Here is a 15171-nt window from a genome sequence, read left to right as displayed (position 1 = left end):
TTCAATTGGAAATGCGTTCTGACTCGTAACTATGAAGTCTTGAATGGAAGTTAATGAAACGCTTTTACCTCCGGTTGACGAACAGACATTATCAAACATAACGGAAGTAAAATTTCTAGGAAATTCAGTAGTAAATTTTCTTAATTGTCTTTTCTTAGCAGTGCAAAACTTTACCTCTTCATTCAGTTGCGATGGTAGTCTGGAATACAGTCGCGTAGAAGCATCTAATTGTTGACTGTGTCGCGTAACAAAAATTGAAAATTTGTGGTAATGTCTTATGGGACCAAAGTGCTGAGCTAATCGGTCCAGAAGCTTGCACACAGCTTAACCGAACTGAAACTAACTTACGCGAAGGGCAACACATACACTTATGCCCGAGGGAGGACTCGTACCTCCGACGGGGGGAACCGCTGCCTAATAAAAGAAACTCATATTGCTATACGGTAAGATGAGCTGTTTCAAGTAAAGAGACACTGTAATTTATTTCACGCTATTTATATCAACCCAAAAGCCAATATTATTAAGAAAACTCTTACAATAGGAAGAGCAATAATTTTATTGTTCGCATCCTCTGTTCATCAATACACACCACAGGCTTCTCTCTTTTCTCCGAGTTAAAAAAAACAGTCACGTCACAGAGCCACCTCTCTCATCTAAAGGCATCTCTGCTGCAGTACGTTGCTTCTTTTTTGATGTTACGTGTACCTCTTTGGAAGCATCTAGCAAGTGCAATTACATAAATTAACAGTACACAATTCTGGTCAAAGTTGCCGATGGTACCAGTCATGTGTGCACGATATGTTCTTTCTTAGGTGCACTTGTGTGTGTTTTCCTCGCTGAAAAAGTCTTTGACCGAAAACTGTGATGTGTAACAGTCTTTTCGTTGTGCCTGTCTACAACTCAGCGGGACACCTTTAAGGTGACTAACAATCTACCGTTTCCTAATATCGTTGATATTCCAACCTGGAGCGTCCATTGTTTTATAAAATAACAAAGAGAGGAGCAAGATAAACGTCCTTAACAAAACATAACTGTTTGTAAGAAACTATTGTTCTGAGACTGAGAGAGACATTGGGGGAGCAGTTGTTTGGGTAACTTATTTGTGAAGTGATATTGTGCACTGCAGATCTCAATAAAGAGTTTGGAACTCTAGACTTCTTGTGTTACGGAAGGGAGTTACATCTACATCATACTCCGCAAGCCACCTAATGGTGTGTGGTGAAGGGTACATTCGGTAACACTGTCTGATGCCTCCAACCCTGTTTCACTCGCGAATAGTGCGTCGAATGAATGGTTGACGGTGAATCTCTGTATTGGCTCTAATTCCTCGAATTTCCTCCTCGTGGTCAGTACGCGAGATGTATGAGGGGGGAAGTAATATGTTGTCAGGCTGCTCCTGAAAAGCGTTCTTCCGAAATTCAAATAGTAAATTTTTCCGTGATTTGTAAGGCCTCTCTTGTAAAGTCTGCCAGTGGAGTTTCTTTAGCATCTCCACAACGCTCTATCGCCAGCTAAACGCTCCTGTGACGAAACGCGCCGCTCTTCGTTGGATCTTCTCCATCTCCCCTATAAGTCCCAGATAGATTATCAAGAATGAAGAATCGGGATAAAAAGCACCTTATAAGCTACTTCTTTCGTGGATAAGTTACATTTTCTTAAGATTCTTCCGATGAATCTGAGTTTGGTGTCAGCATTTCCCACGATTTTTTCATATGGCCATTCCACTTAAGGTCGCTCTGGGCAGTTACGCCCGGATATTTTACGGCAGATGCTGTCTCCAGCTGTTTCTACATCAATAGTGCAGTGTACAGTGGTGTATTTCTTTTCCTACGTATGTGCAATGTGTTACATTTATTTACTTTCAGGGCAAACTGCCAGAGCCTGCACCATTCATCAGCTCTCTGCAGGTCGTTCTGAAAATTCTTACTATCATCTGGCGTTGTTACTTTGGTATAGACAACTGCATCATCTGTGAATAGCCTTATAGAGCACCCGACGCTTTCTACAAGAGCATTTATACTGGAAGCTGCAACGGTCCTATCACACTTCCCTGTGGTACTCCGGATATTAACTTTACATCTGTCGATTTAGTTCCGTTAAGAACGACGTTTTCAGTTCTGTCTGCAAGAAAGTCTTGAATCCACTCGCAAGTCTGCTCCGATACTCCGTTAGCTCGAATTTTTTCGTTAAACGGCAATGCAGGACGGTGTCAAATGCCTTACTGAAATCAAGGCACACGGCATCAACCTGAGCGCCGTTGGCCACTGTGGTGTGGATCTCAAGGAGGAACAGAGCAAGTTACAAAATGAAAATACTGGAAATGAACTGAACATACATGTCCTCACAGAATGGACTTGGAAGTAGGCCTATGGAAAACTTTCAGCACAGAATGGGTCATTATCAAAACTTTCTACTTAACCCAAAATTAATTAAGCTGTCAATGTGTTGTGTTCAACTTGTACTTGAAGGAATTTGTTGTTTTAGGTAACTCATGATCAGAGGGTTGGCAAGATAATTTCGCCCTCAAAACTATACATGGTAGTCACAAACAAGCCTCTTTATCACCGACATCGGAAAGAATATGCAGCTAGTATATTTCGAAAGCAAAGGCAATACCCTTTATATTTTAGAAGAAGTCGAGATTTGCCGTACTCTAAAATGATTCCCTGATTCTATCTTTAATACGCCGACAGATCTGCAACAGAAGTGTCTTTCGGAAAATATGGACGGTCTAAAGACGTAACCATTTCATTATAGCCCACTTCTTTATTATCACAAGCATTTAGTTGGCCAGACTAGTCCTTTGCTTTTATTCACTAATATCTATTGCAGTTGTGAAAACGGGAAATTGTGATACCACTCGGGATTTATCAATATTTTGCATTGTAACTAGCCACTTTCAGTATTTTATAAATTGTGTTTCTAAAATAGAGAATTTATATTATCACTCAAATTTTACTAGTATGTTGCATTTTAACTATACACTTTTAGTCTTTTTAGTAATGGGACTCAATCACCTTACAAGTTTTTTAAGTAGTTTAGCGCAAGTTCAGCCACCCCACACTCGTCACGCCCTTTATAGCGACAGGTTTTGTTACCAGCGCCTCTGGCGCCACCTCTAAGCTTCTTGCTCGCAGCACAGCCGTCAGCACTGCCTTGCTTGATGCCGCTCGTCCACGTTTCTGCTTGTGGCACGGTAAGGCTCTCCTCGTATAGTGGGTTCATACTTTGATATCGTCTCGAAGCATTACTAGCTTACAGCTTGCCTTGAGCCGCTTAGGTTTTATCTGCACTTTATTTTACAGGTTCTGCTACTCCCTTCGATTTAAGCAAATACTACCACTCTTAGCGTGTTGTTTGTTTACAAGCCGGCCGGTGGGCCGAGCGGTTCTAGGAGCTTTAGTCAGGAACCGTGCGACCGCTCGGCATGGATGTGTGATGTCCTTAGGTTAGTTAGGTTTAAGTAGTTCTAGGGGACTGGTGACCTCAGATGTTAAGTCCCATGGTGCTCGGACTGTTTTGTTTGTTTACAACATGAAGCGAATGATGAGGAGTGGCTCTTAGGCAGTTATCTTTCGGCGAAGACCTATTCAAGAGAATCTTTGTACTTTTCAAACACAGCTCTATAATACTAATTTTTACATCTCCTTTGTTCATTACCCCTCTTGTTAAAGATTCTTTGTAGAAGAATTTTTCCTTACTTGTACAGATAACCTGACGATGCGTCTTCTAGTGGCGCGAAATCGGATAAAAAGTTTTCTACAGCTAATGGGCATTATTTCGTTCAAAAAGGTCACAGGCCCATGAGCTTGCAAGGGTGCTGCATAATAGATTGTGCTGACATACAACTCTTAGGGAGGAAATGCGATGCTTTGAGCCATTTCAAATTTAGTTACCACTTAAGTTAGCCAGTTAGCCCGTGGCGCGAACAGATTCAAGCCGCCCGTCAGAGACGTTGTCGACAAATGTGTGCTTCCTTTGGTTTCCTTAATTCGAACAAGCATGTAGTACAAATATTGGACGCGAAACGTTAGTAAGAATCGAACTCCACCCAAAGGCAGAGCAGTCTCGTACGCTACTTTCTTAGCTACAGGAACAACGGTCGCAAATCGTATCTGGCGGGCCGCTTGTAATTGCGCTCCTTGATTGGGTTACTTCAGTGTTAATTAAGTAGGAGACGGCGCAGTGTATAGAATATTTTTCTTAAACAATCACTTTTCACCACAGCCTACTCTGCGAGACCTTTACAACTGTTTCATACCACCCTGCATAGTTCCTTGTGAGCCATACAACAAAATTACTTTTTTTTCGTCAGGGAATACACAGACATTTATAAGGAACATCCTGCAAAAAAGATTATGCAGCAAGCTTCTTGTGACGTTGTCGGATGGTATTTTCATTAAAACTATGCTGACTTTCTTAATCTTCGGATTCTTTCCAAAAACCAAGTGAACAAATCAAACGAAGCCTTTCTTTAAATGAGCAGAGTCGATTTCCATTCCAATAACTTATTTACCCTCCAACACGCAGTGCACATGTATCGCAGTACAGGTTTTTGGCATTAAATTTTCACCGACCAATTTAATCGTGGATGCAAACTCAATGAGTGCTACAACAGGAAACGAAGAAGAAGAATCACATAGGGACAACAGAGATACTGTACCGCTGCAGGAGTATGACCTACCAAGCATGGAAGAGGTAAGAGTCATCATAAAACTGCTGAAGAGGGGGAGGCACCAGGAATAGAGGCATACTTGTAGAGACGCTGAAGGAGGGAAGAGCTACTCTACTTGCGAGACTATACGAACTAATCGGCTTAATCTGGAAGAAGGAAAGTATTCCAGAAGAAAGGAAGGGTTCTGTCATCTGCCCTATACTAAAAGGGGGAGACCCAATGAGATGTAATAACTGTGGAGGAATCACACTACTATGTACAACTTACAAGATGTTGAGAATGTTGTTACTGAAGCGACCAACACCACACATCGAGAAAGTTCTGGGATTCCAACAAGCAGGTTTCAGAAAGCGAAAGTCGTGTGTAGACCATATACATACAATACGGCAATTGCTAGCAAAGAGCTGGTAATTCCGCAGAAAAGTTCACTGCCTTTTTGTGGACATCCGAAAAGTATACGATAGTGTGAATAGCCAAGCAATATGGCAAGAACTGGAAAGGACTCAAGTTCCTTGAAAACTCATAAAACCGACACATATATGCACCCAGGAGACAACATACATAGTGAAAGTAAATCGAAACATATCAAAGAAGTTCAAGGTGAGGACTGGAGTGCGACAAGGACACGGCCTCTCCTTTTTTCTGTTTAACCGGATACTGGAGACAGCACTGAGAGAAGTAGCAAGCCTAGAAACAGGAATACAGCTGGGGAGATAGATCAGCACCTTGGCCCTTGGGGATCATGTAGTTTTAATAGCAGAGAAAGAGCAAGACCTTGTTCAGATTACAATAACATTAATGAAAGAGGCAATGAGCACAGGTGTGAAGTTGAATATGGACAAGACAAAATATCTCGTAGTTTGCAGAGAAAATGATGACAGACCCTTGAAGGTGGAGGCCAAAGTCTCTGAATGGGTAAAAGACTTTAAATAACTTGAGGCCATACAAGAATCATAAAAGAAGGCTGTATACATGGAAGAAGCCTGGAGATACTGACAGGTTTCAGATAGATTATATAATGGTACGACAGAGATTTAGGAACCAGATTTTAAATTGTAAGACATTTCCAGGGGCAGATGTGGACGCTGACCACAATCTGTTGGTTATGACCTGTACATTAAAACTCAAGAAAATGCAAAAAGGTGGGAATTTAAGGAGATGGTACCTGGATAAACTAAAGGAACCAGAGGTTGCACGGAGTTTCAAGAAGAGCATAAGGGAGCAATTGACAGGAATGGGGGAAAGAAATACAATAGAAGAAGAATGGGTAGCTTTGCGGGATGAAGTAGTGAAGACAGCAGAGGATCAAGTAGGTAAAAAGACGAGGGCTAGTAAAAATCCCTGGGTAACAGAAGAAATATTGAATTTAATTGATGAAAGGAGAAAATATAAAAATGCAGTAAATGAAGCAGGCAAAAAGGAATACAAACGTCTCAAAAATGAGATCGACAGGAAGTGCAAAATGGCTAAGCAGAGATGGCTAGAGGACAAATGCCAGGATGTAGAGGCTTATCTCACTAGGGGTAAGATACATACTGCCTACAGGAAAATTAAAGAGACCTTTGGAGAAAAGAGGACCACTTGTATGAATATTAAGAGCTCAGATGGAAACCCAGTTCTAAGCAAAGAACGGAAAGCAGAAAGGTGGAAGGAGTATATAGAGGGTCTATACAAGGGCGATGTACTTGAGGACAATATTATGGAAATGGAAGAGGATGTAGATGAAGATGAAATGGGAGATACGATACTGCGTGAAGAGTTTGACAGAGCACTGAAAGACCTGAGTCGAAACAAGGCCCCAGGAGTAGACAACATTCCATTGGAACTACTGACGGCCTTGGGAGAGCCAGTCCTGACAAAACTCTACCATCTGGTGAGCAAGATGTATGAGACAGGCGAAATACCCTCAGACTTCTAGAAGAATATAATAATTCCAATACCAAAGAAAGCAGGTGTTGACAGATGTGAAAATTATTGAAAAATCAGTTTAATAAGTCACAGCTGCAAAATACTAACGCGAATTCTTTACAGACGAATGGAAAAACTAGTAGAAGCCGACCTCGGGGATGATCAGTTTGGATTCCGTAGAAATGTGGGAACACGTGAGGCAATACTGACTCTACGACTTATCTAAAAAGCTACATTAAGGAAGGGGAAACCTACGTTTCTAGCACTTGTAGACTTAGAGAAAGCTTTTGACAATATTGACTGGAATCCTCTCTTTCAAATTCTGAAGGTGTCAGGGTTAAAATACAGGGAGCGAAAGGCTATTTACAATTTGTACAGAAACCAGATGGCAGTTATAAGAATCGAGGGACATGAAAGGGAAGCAGTGGTTGTTAAGGGAGTGAGACAGGGCTGTAGTCTCTCCCTGATGTTATTCAATGTGTATATTGAGCAAGCAGTGAAGGAAAAATATTCGGAGTAGGTATTAAAGTCCATGGAGAAGAAATAAAAACTTTGAGGTTCGCCGATGACATCGTAATTCTGTCAGAGACAGCAAAGGACTTGGAAGAGCAGTTGAACGGAATGGATAGTGTCTTCAAAAGAGGATATAAGATGAACATCAACAAAAGCAAAAGGAGGATAATGGAATGTAGTCGAATTAAGTCGAGTGATGCTGAGGGAATTAGATTAGGAAGTGAGACACTTAAAGTAGTAAAGGAGTTTTGTTATTTGGGGAGCAAAATAACTGATGATGGTCGAAGCAGAGAGAATATAAAATGTAGACTGGCAATGGCAAGGAAAGCGTTTCTGAAGAAGAGAAATTTGTTAACATCGAGTATAGGTTTAAGTGTCAGGAAGTCATTTCTGAAAGTATTTGTATGGAGTGTAGCCATGTATGGAAGTGAATCATGGACGATAAATAGTTTGGACAAGAAGAGAATAGGAGCTTTCGAAATGTGGTGCTACAGAAGAATGCTGAAGATTAGATGGGTAGATCACATAAGTAATGAGGAAGTATTGAATCGGATTGGAGAGAAGAGAAGTTTGTGGCACAACTTGACCAGAAGAAGGGATCGGTTGGTAGGACATGTTCTGAGGCATCAAGGGATCACCATTTTCCTATTGGAGGGCAGCGTGGAGGGTAAAAATCGTAGAGGGAGACCAAGAGATGACTACACTAAGCAGATTCAGAAGGATGTAGGTTGCAGCAGGTACTGGGAGATGAAGAAGCTTGCACAGGATAGAGTAGCATGGAGAGCTGCATCAAACCAGTCTCAGGACTGAAGACCACAACAACAACATACTCAATGAAAGGAACGCGGTAGATCATTAAACTACGTCACGAATCCAAGCAGGAAATAGATCATGGTTTGCTCTGGAAAAGCTATTAAAGTCTTTCTATCGATAATCTCAAAGACCAAGATCTACAAGAAAATAATACAGCCTGTGTGCTTATATGGAGCAGAGACCTGGGCCATCACCCAGAAGATGGAAAGAAAACCCCTCACATTTGATAAAGGCATCTTGAGACAGATTTTGGGGCCAGTGAAGGAGGGAGATAAATGGAGAAAAAGATGTAAAAAAAACTGAGAATGGCAGGAGCTATAAAAGTCGATTGATATCGCAGCAGTGATCAAAGAAAGAAGACTGAAGTGGTATGGACACGTAATGCGTCGAGAAGACCAGATCGTCAGGCAGGTAGTGGATGAAGATGTTAGAGGCAAAGGGCCACGGGGAAGACGACGACTCCGATGGACTGATCAGGTCAGAGAGGATATGAGTATGCTGGGACTGTCTGAAGAAGAATACATGGACCGAGGACGCTGGAGGAGGCTGATTGGTGAGGTCAAAGACCAACTGCGGTTTTCATGGCCAACGCAGTAAGTAAGTAAGTATGTAAGCTATCATGGCATGAAACATAATGAAATAGTATTATTAACTACAATGTTATCCGTTAGATGCCTGTGTGCACGGCGACCGTTGAACATTCGGATTTAAAGGACAACAATCAGTCGGAAAAAATCGTAGTTTATTGGCAGATTTATATGTAGACTGTAGCACAGTCATCATCGCTACATTCTCAGCAGTGTCAGATATGTAAGAACGTGTCAGAGCATATAGTTGTGACAGATGAACACTGGACTCTGTAGGATACTAAACAAACTAAGCCAGTGTTTACTCAGTTTTGTTTCTGCCATGTAGAGTCTCGTGTAGTAAGTCACCAGTCAATGCGATAGCATTCTAGTACCTGTACGAGCATGATGGTTCTGATAATGCAGCGATGATAACGACGTTGTAGTCGAAATCTCGATCTGCTGTAAATTACAGACTTGAAGCGGCTGACTACTTTCCATAAAGTAAGGTATTATTAGTTATATGAATAGTGCGATTTTAGTGTAACTGTTCGGGGAAACCGGCGTACTGTTAGACATATTGGATGCAAGGAGTTTTGTATGAGTAAACGCTTAATATAAGAATTCAGGAAGCAGAGAGAGAGTTTTTTTTTCTTCAAGAGTAAACCGCCATTTGACGTAATGTTAATGTACCTAATTTCTGTACTATCTAGAGTCCGGCTTTTATGCCACTTCACGTACAATGCTAAAAATTCTTAGATCATTAACATGTTGTGTCCGTTGAGGAAATTCAGAGCAGGTAAACAAGACTAACGCAAGTGTTTGACATGTGACTGTAAAGGAAAAGAATGATCTATGAACGTTTAGGATTGATAATGACATAAAAGCCGAAATCTATGTATCCAGAAGATAAAAGCAGTAATGCAAACTCATATAATGGTTCACTATTTAAAAATTGTTGCATGGTTGTAGCTCAACACCATCGGAAACCTTTTTTCAGTGGGACTGATTTCGCGAAGGAAATGGTAAGGTGTCACGACAGGCGTTTAAACCACCGTTTCTGGAGCAGTGTCCTACTACCCTCTTTCATGGTGAAGCAATCGCCAACTGTTAGAACAATTTATAAAATTTTCTAAGTATTGTGGTTACACTACGTAAATACTTTGCACACGTCGCTGTAACTGTAATTTACAAACACTGCAAACATAGAAACGGTTTAGCATTTTCTTCTGTACACTGTTTATATGTTTAGAATCCTGGTTTGTGTTTCACTGTCGTTATTTGTGCTCATCAGCACTCTGCTGAGTCAACAGTTTCGTAATTAAAAGTCGAGTGACGAGTTCACTTGAAGTGTATCGTAAACTACGGTAGGGTTCACCATTGGCGCTCAAGTAAATGAATAAACACGAACTGAAACTTGCGAAGCGTTTTTCACTATAGGATTGCTGTCAACTGCTTCGGAATGATGGTCTATAATTCGACGATAATCATTCACTTCGTGTTGATTTTCAAGATGAATATTTACCCTGTAACCTCACACCTGTTCAGATTTCTGACGTATTAGGTGAGTTTAGAAAGGCACAGTATACTTTTCCACCCGTATCTATGGAGCAAACTGCAACCATAAAATTATCTGATAATCTTTGAGACTGGATTCGCAACTTGGAAACATTGTCCTTAAAGGAGTGAAATCCTCGTATTAAAAGTAATTTCGGGATTGTGGCAAACAATATACGAGGCGAAAAGTTCGATGATACTTCGTGACTTTTTATTGAATTCGCCTCCCTTGAGACGAAGATATTTTTGTAACCGGGTGTGCTTTATATCGTCGAAAATTGGCCCAACAAATCTACTGTTACTTCTGACGGGAACACTCAAATTTCAATTTTGCATCAGCTACGATATCAGATCAGGATACTTTGGGGACAGCTTACATTACCATGAGGAGATAACTGTGTTCACACCTTTTATATTAAAGATAGTGCTTGCTAGTTGTATACTACATCACGGTTGAAAATATACCATTTTAACATTCGGAAACTGTGAGCGTACTGCGGTAAAGATAAACGTGAAACGTCATAATGGTATAACATTACACATTGTAGACAGTACCCTCCACTTTTTTCGTTAGAAGGGCAGCTGATGGTTATAGACAAATCGGCAATGGATAGAACTAGTATTGATGCCTCTTTGGCATCAGTCTACACCAAAAGCACAAAGATAAGCTGGAGAAAGGTCTGTTTTATAAATATTTCCGTGGTTTAGTGAAATGGTTCATAATTTCCCCTTGTGCAAGTATACATGGTGATTACGTGACGATATTGCAGATACTCGTGGATGATGCAAAAGAGGAAATGCGTAAATTTCAATCAAGTAACCCTCCTTCGGAATTGAGTGCGTCGAAAGTATAAGTGAAAATCGTTCTCAATACGTGTGTGTGTGTGTGCAATATATAAATATTGGCTCTAAAATTAATTCTTTCATGTCTTTCAGAACAAGATATATGTTCCACAATAGCAAAGATTAACAAATGCTCATAACTCTTAAAGTCTGTATAGGTACGTATTTTAGAGCACACGTTTACGTAATATTTTTTCTTATTTTGGCCCATACCATGACCTAAGAATGTTGCATGCCACAAAATATTAACACCAACATTAACCGGTATTCCTTTGTCGGAGGTATCAGAACATTTTCGCTGCTAACATTTGACTCGGGAATTTCGGAAAATAGCCTCTTACGTCAAATTGACACATTTACCGTTCTCCATCATCCCTGAAAGTTTGTAGCATCATCACGGAATCATCTTGTTTAACTTTGGCATTTTGTATTGTTGGTTGCAATGTACTGTGAAGCCTTTTGGAACTCGCAGACATCCATCCACCACCTAATTCTCTTTCACACTTCGGTACACCCTGCTCCCAGAAATGGGCAGATATTGCGGTAAAGGGAAGGTCAATATTTTTCGAATTCACCGAGCAGTTGTCACTACCGATGGTGATTGTGTATCATCTATAGTCCAAGATTTGATAGATAAAATAAGTTTCTACGTTGCACAGTCCGTTAAATCTTGGCGCACGCCTCGGTCAACAACCACAATACACGGGTTAAACAGAACACCAGTACTTCAATCCAGCTAGATCTGCAACCCTCTGAAAGACAAATTTCCATACAGTGTTTGTCGTGGAAGTTACAGCCGGGTCTGATCATTAAGAGGGGATAACGCACCAAACACGTAACACTCTTGGTCGAAGGACGTGTCAGCCAGTAGTGTAAAGGTAACCGTCGCGCACCGTAGTTGAGAATCCGCGAGTTCGAATACATTCACTGCTACATTATGTTCGGTCAGAGATCTGGTTGGCCTCGGTAATAAAAAAAAAACTGAGTGGAGCGATCGACAAACTAACTTCAACGAATGTCATTTGACGTCTGCAACGACCAAACACAACGATCAGTATTGGACAAAAAAAAAAAAAAAAAGAACAAGGGGTAGCACCTTTCATCAGTAATCAAAACGTACTCGGTCTTCAGTTCTAAAACGCGTCACCGCTTAGGTTTTGAATGATAATCAGCACTGGCGGCCGAAGACGTCTCTCACAAACGTCACCCTCATTATGCCTGCGGCCTTTTAAAAGGGGGTGGAGGAGTGGACAGAGGTTCAGGGCGCTCTCTTGTCCCTGGGGTGGGAAGCTGCCCCTAAAGGCGGAAGAATCAGCAGTTATCAAAGACATGAGATGCAGAAGGCAATGGAATCCGCGGCATCAAAGACACAGGACGCGTAATCACAGGGCATGTGGCCAGTAATTAAAGTGTCATAATGATTTCTTAATTGTCAAAGTATTCTGGAACAGTCCCCCATTCGGATCTCTGGAGGTAACTGTCAAGTGACCATGAGAAAAAGACTGAACAACCAACGAAAGGATAACGTTCTACGAGTCAGGCCGGGGATTGTCTGAATCTTGAAAGTGGTAGGGAAGCCAAAAAAATCTGTAAAGGGAAATGCAAAGGCTCAATCTAGGTACATTAGGTGTCAGTGAACAGAAATGGAAACAAGACAAGGATTTCTGGTCAAATGAGTATAGGGTAGTATCAACAGCAGCAGCAAATAGTATAACAGGAATAGGATTCGTTGTGAATAGTTCAGTAACAGCGTTGTTCTTATCAGAATGACAGCAAACCAACACCTTCAACGTTAGTTCAGGTATACATGCCGACAAACTGAAGATGAAGAGATAGAGAAAATATATTAAGACATTGAAAGCGTAATACAGAATATAAAGAGACGTGGAAACTAATAGTTGTGAGGGTGTACTACATAGGGAGGGGAAGGAGTGCGAGAGAAGGTTACGGAAGAATATGTGCTTGGGACAAGGAATGAAACAGATGAAAGACAAATTGAGTTCTGAAATATATTTCAGCTACTAGGAGCAAGTACTCTCTTAAAGAAGCACAAGACGAGGATGTATACTGCGAAAAGACCAGGTGATACAGGACGATTTCAGTTCGATTACAACATGGTTAGGCAGAGATTACGAAATCAGATACTAGATTGTACACGTACCCAAGAGCAGATATACACTCATATCACGACTTAGTAGGCTGAAGTTCAACAGATTAATCAAGAAGAATCAATACAAAAAGAAGTGGGATACGGAAATACTAAGGAACGACGAGATATGCCTCACGTTCTCTAAGGCTATTGGTACAACAATAAGGTAAAGCTCGGTATGCTGTACAGTTGAGGACGAATGGACATCTCTAAAAAGGGCAATCACAGAAGTTGAAAAGAGAGAAATAGATGCAAAGAAGTTAAGTACGAAGAAATCAGAGGTAACAAAGAGATACTTCAGTTGACGGACAAAAGAAGAAAGTATAAAAATGTTAGGGGAAATTCTGGAACCGAGATATACAAATCGGAGAGAAATTAAATACATAGCAAATGCAGGAATGCTATGACGAAATGGCTATATGAAAAATTTAATGTGATTGAAAAAGAAATGATTGTCGGAATGACTGGCTCACCATATAGGAAAGTCAAAACAACCTGAGTGAAACAAAAAGCAAGGTTGGTAGTATTAAGAGTGCAACGGAATTCCACTGTTAAATTCGGAGGAGAGAGTGTACATATGGAAAGAGTACATTGAAGGTCTCTACGAAGGGCAAGATTTTTCTGATGTGATAGATGAACAAACAAGAGTCGATTTAGATGAGTTAGGGGATCAAAAATTATAATCAGAATTTAAGAGACCTTTCGAAGGTTTAAGAGCAAATTAGCGGAAGGAATAGATAATATTCCACCAGAATTTCTAAAATAGTTGGGGGAATTGGTAAGAGAACGACTGTTCACATTGGTGTGTGAAAAATATAAGTCGGGTGACATACCATTGGACTTTCAGAAAAACATCATCTGAACAATTCTGAAGACTGCAAGAGCTGGCAAGTGAAAGGATAATCGCACTAACAGCCTAATACCTGAAGCATCCAAGTTGCTGACAAGAATAATAGACAGAAAAATGGAAAAGGAAATTCTGGATGTGTTAGATGACGGTTAGGTTGGCTTAATAAAGGTAACGACAGAGGCTGTTCTGACGGGGGCTGTTGATGAAAGCAATACTAAGGAAAAATCAAGACACGTTCTTAGGAATTGTCGACCTGGAAAAAGGGTTAGACCATGTAAAATGGTACAAGAAGCTCGAAATTTTGAGAAAAATAGTGGTCTGGTATAAGGAGAGACGTGTAATATACAATATGTATAAGTGCCAAGAGAGGATAATTAAAGTTCTCGACCTAGAATGAAGTACTCGCAATAGAATGCATGTAAGACAGGGATGTAGTCTTCTGTCGCTACTGTTCAATTTGTACATCGAAGAAGTAATGACGGAATAAAAGAATGTTTCAGGATTATAATTAAAATTTAACGTGAAAGGATATAGATTATTAGATTCACTGATGACCTTGCAATCCTAACTGAAAGTGAAGAAGAATTACATGATCTGCTGAATTGAATTCGCAGTCTTTGAGTATAGATTATGGACTGAAGGTAAATCGAAGAAAGACCGAAGTTGTGACAAGCAGCAGAAATGAGAACAGCAAGAAACTACCTAGGCAGTAAAATAACCAATGACGGACGGTGCAAGGAGGAAATCAAAACCAGACTAGCATTGGCAAAATGGGGTATTCCTGGCCAAGGGTAGTTTGCTAGTATCCAACACAGTCCTTAATTTGAGGAAAAAACTTCTGAGAATGTACATTTTCAGCACAGCATTCATTTCAGACGTGGTGCTACACACCAAAGTTGAAAATTAGACGGATCGATAAGGTAAGAATTGAAGAGGTTCTGCGCAGAATCGGAGAGGAAACGAATGTATGGAAAACATTGGCAACGAGAAGGTACAGGATGATAGGACATCTGTTAACACATCAGGGAATAACTTCCAGGCTACCGCAGAGAGCTGTAGAAAAAGACAAATATTCTAATACATCCAGAAAATCACCGATGGCGTAGGTTGCAACTGTTACTCTGAGATGAAGCAGTTGGCACAAGGAAGAAATTCGGGGCGGGGAACTTCAAATCAGTTACATGACTGATGAAATTTGTGTGATAAGGAGTCAGCCGCTGTGGCCGAGCGGTTCTAGACGCTTCAGTCTGGAACCGCGCAACCGCTACGATCGCAGGTTCGAATCCTTCATCGGGCA

The sequence above is a fragment of the Schistocerca gregaria genome, chromosome 3 (assembly GCF_023897955.1).
Source record: "Schistocerca gregaria isolate iqSchGreg1 chromosome 3, iqSchGreg1.2, whole genome shotgun sequence".
Classification (NCBI taxonomy): domain Eukaryota; kingdom Metazoa; phylum Arthropoda; class Insecta; order Orthoptera; family Acrididae; genus Schistocerca; species Schistocerca gregaria.
This window is presented reverse-complemented; position numbering follows the sequence as displayed.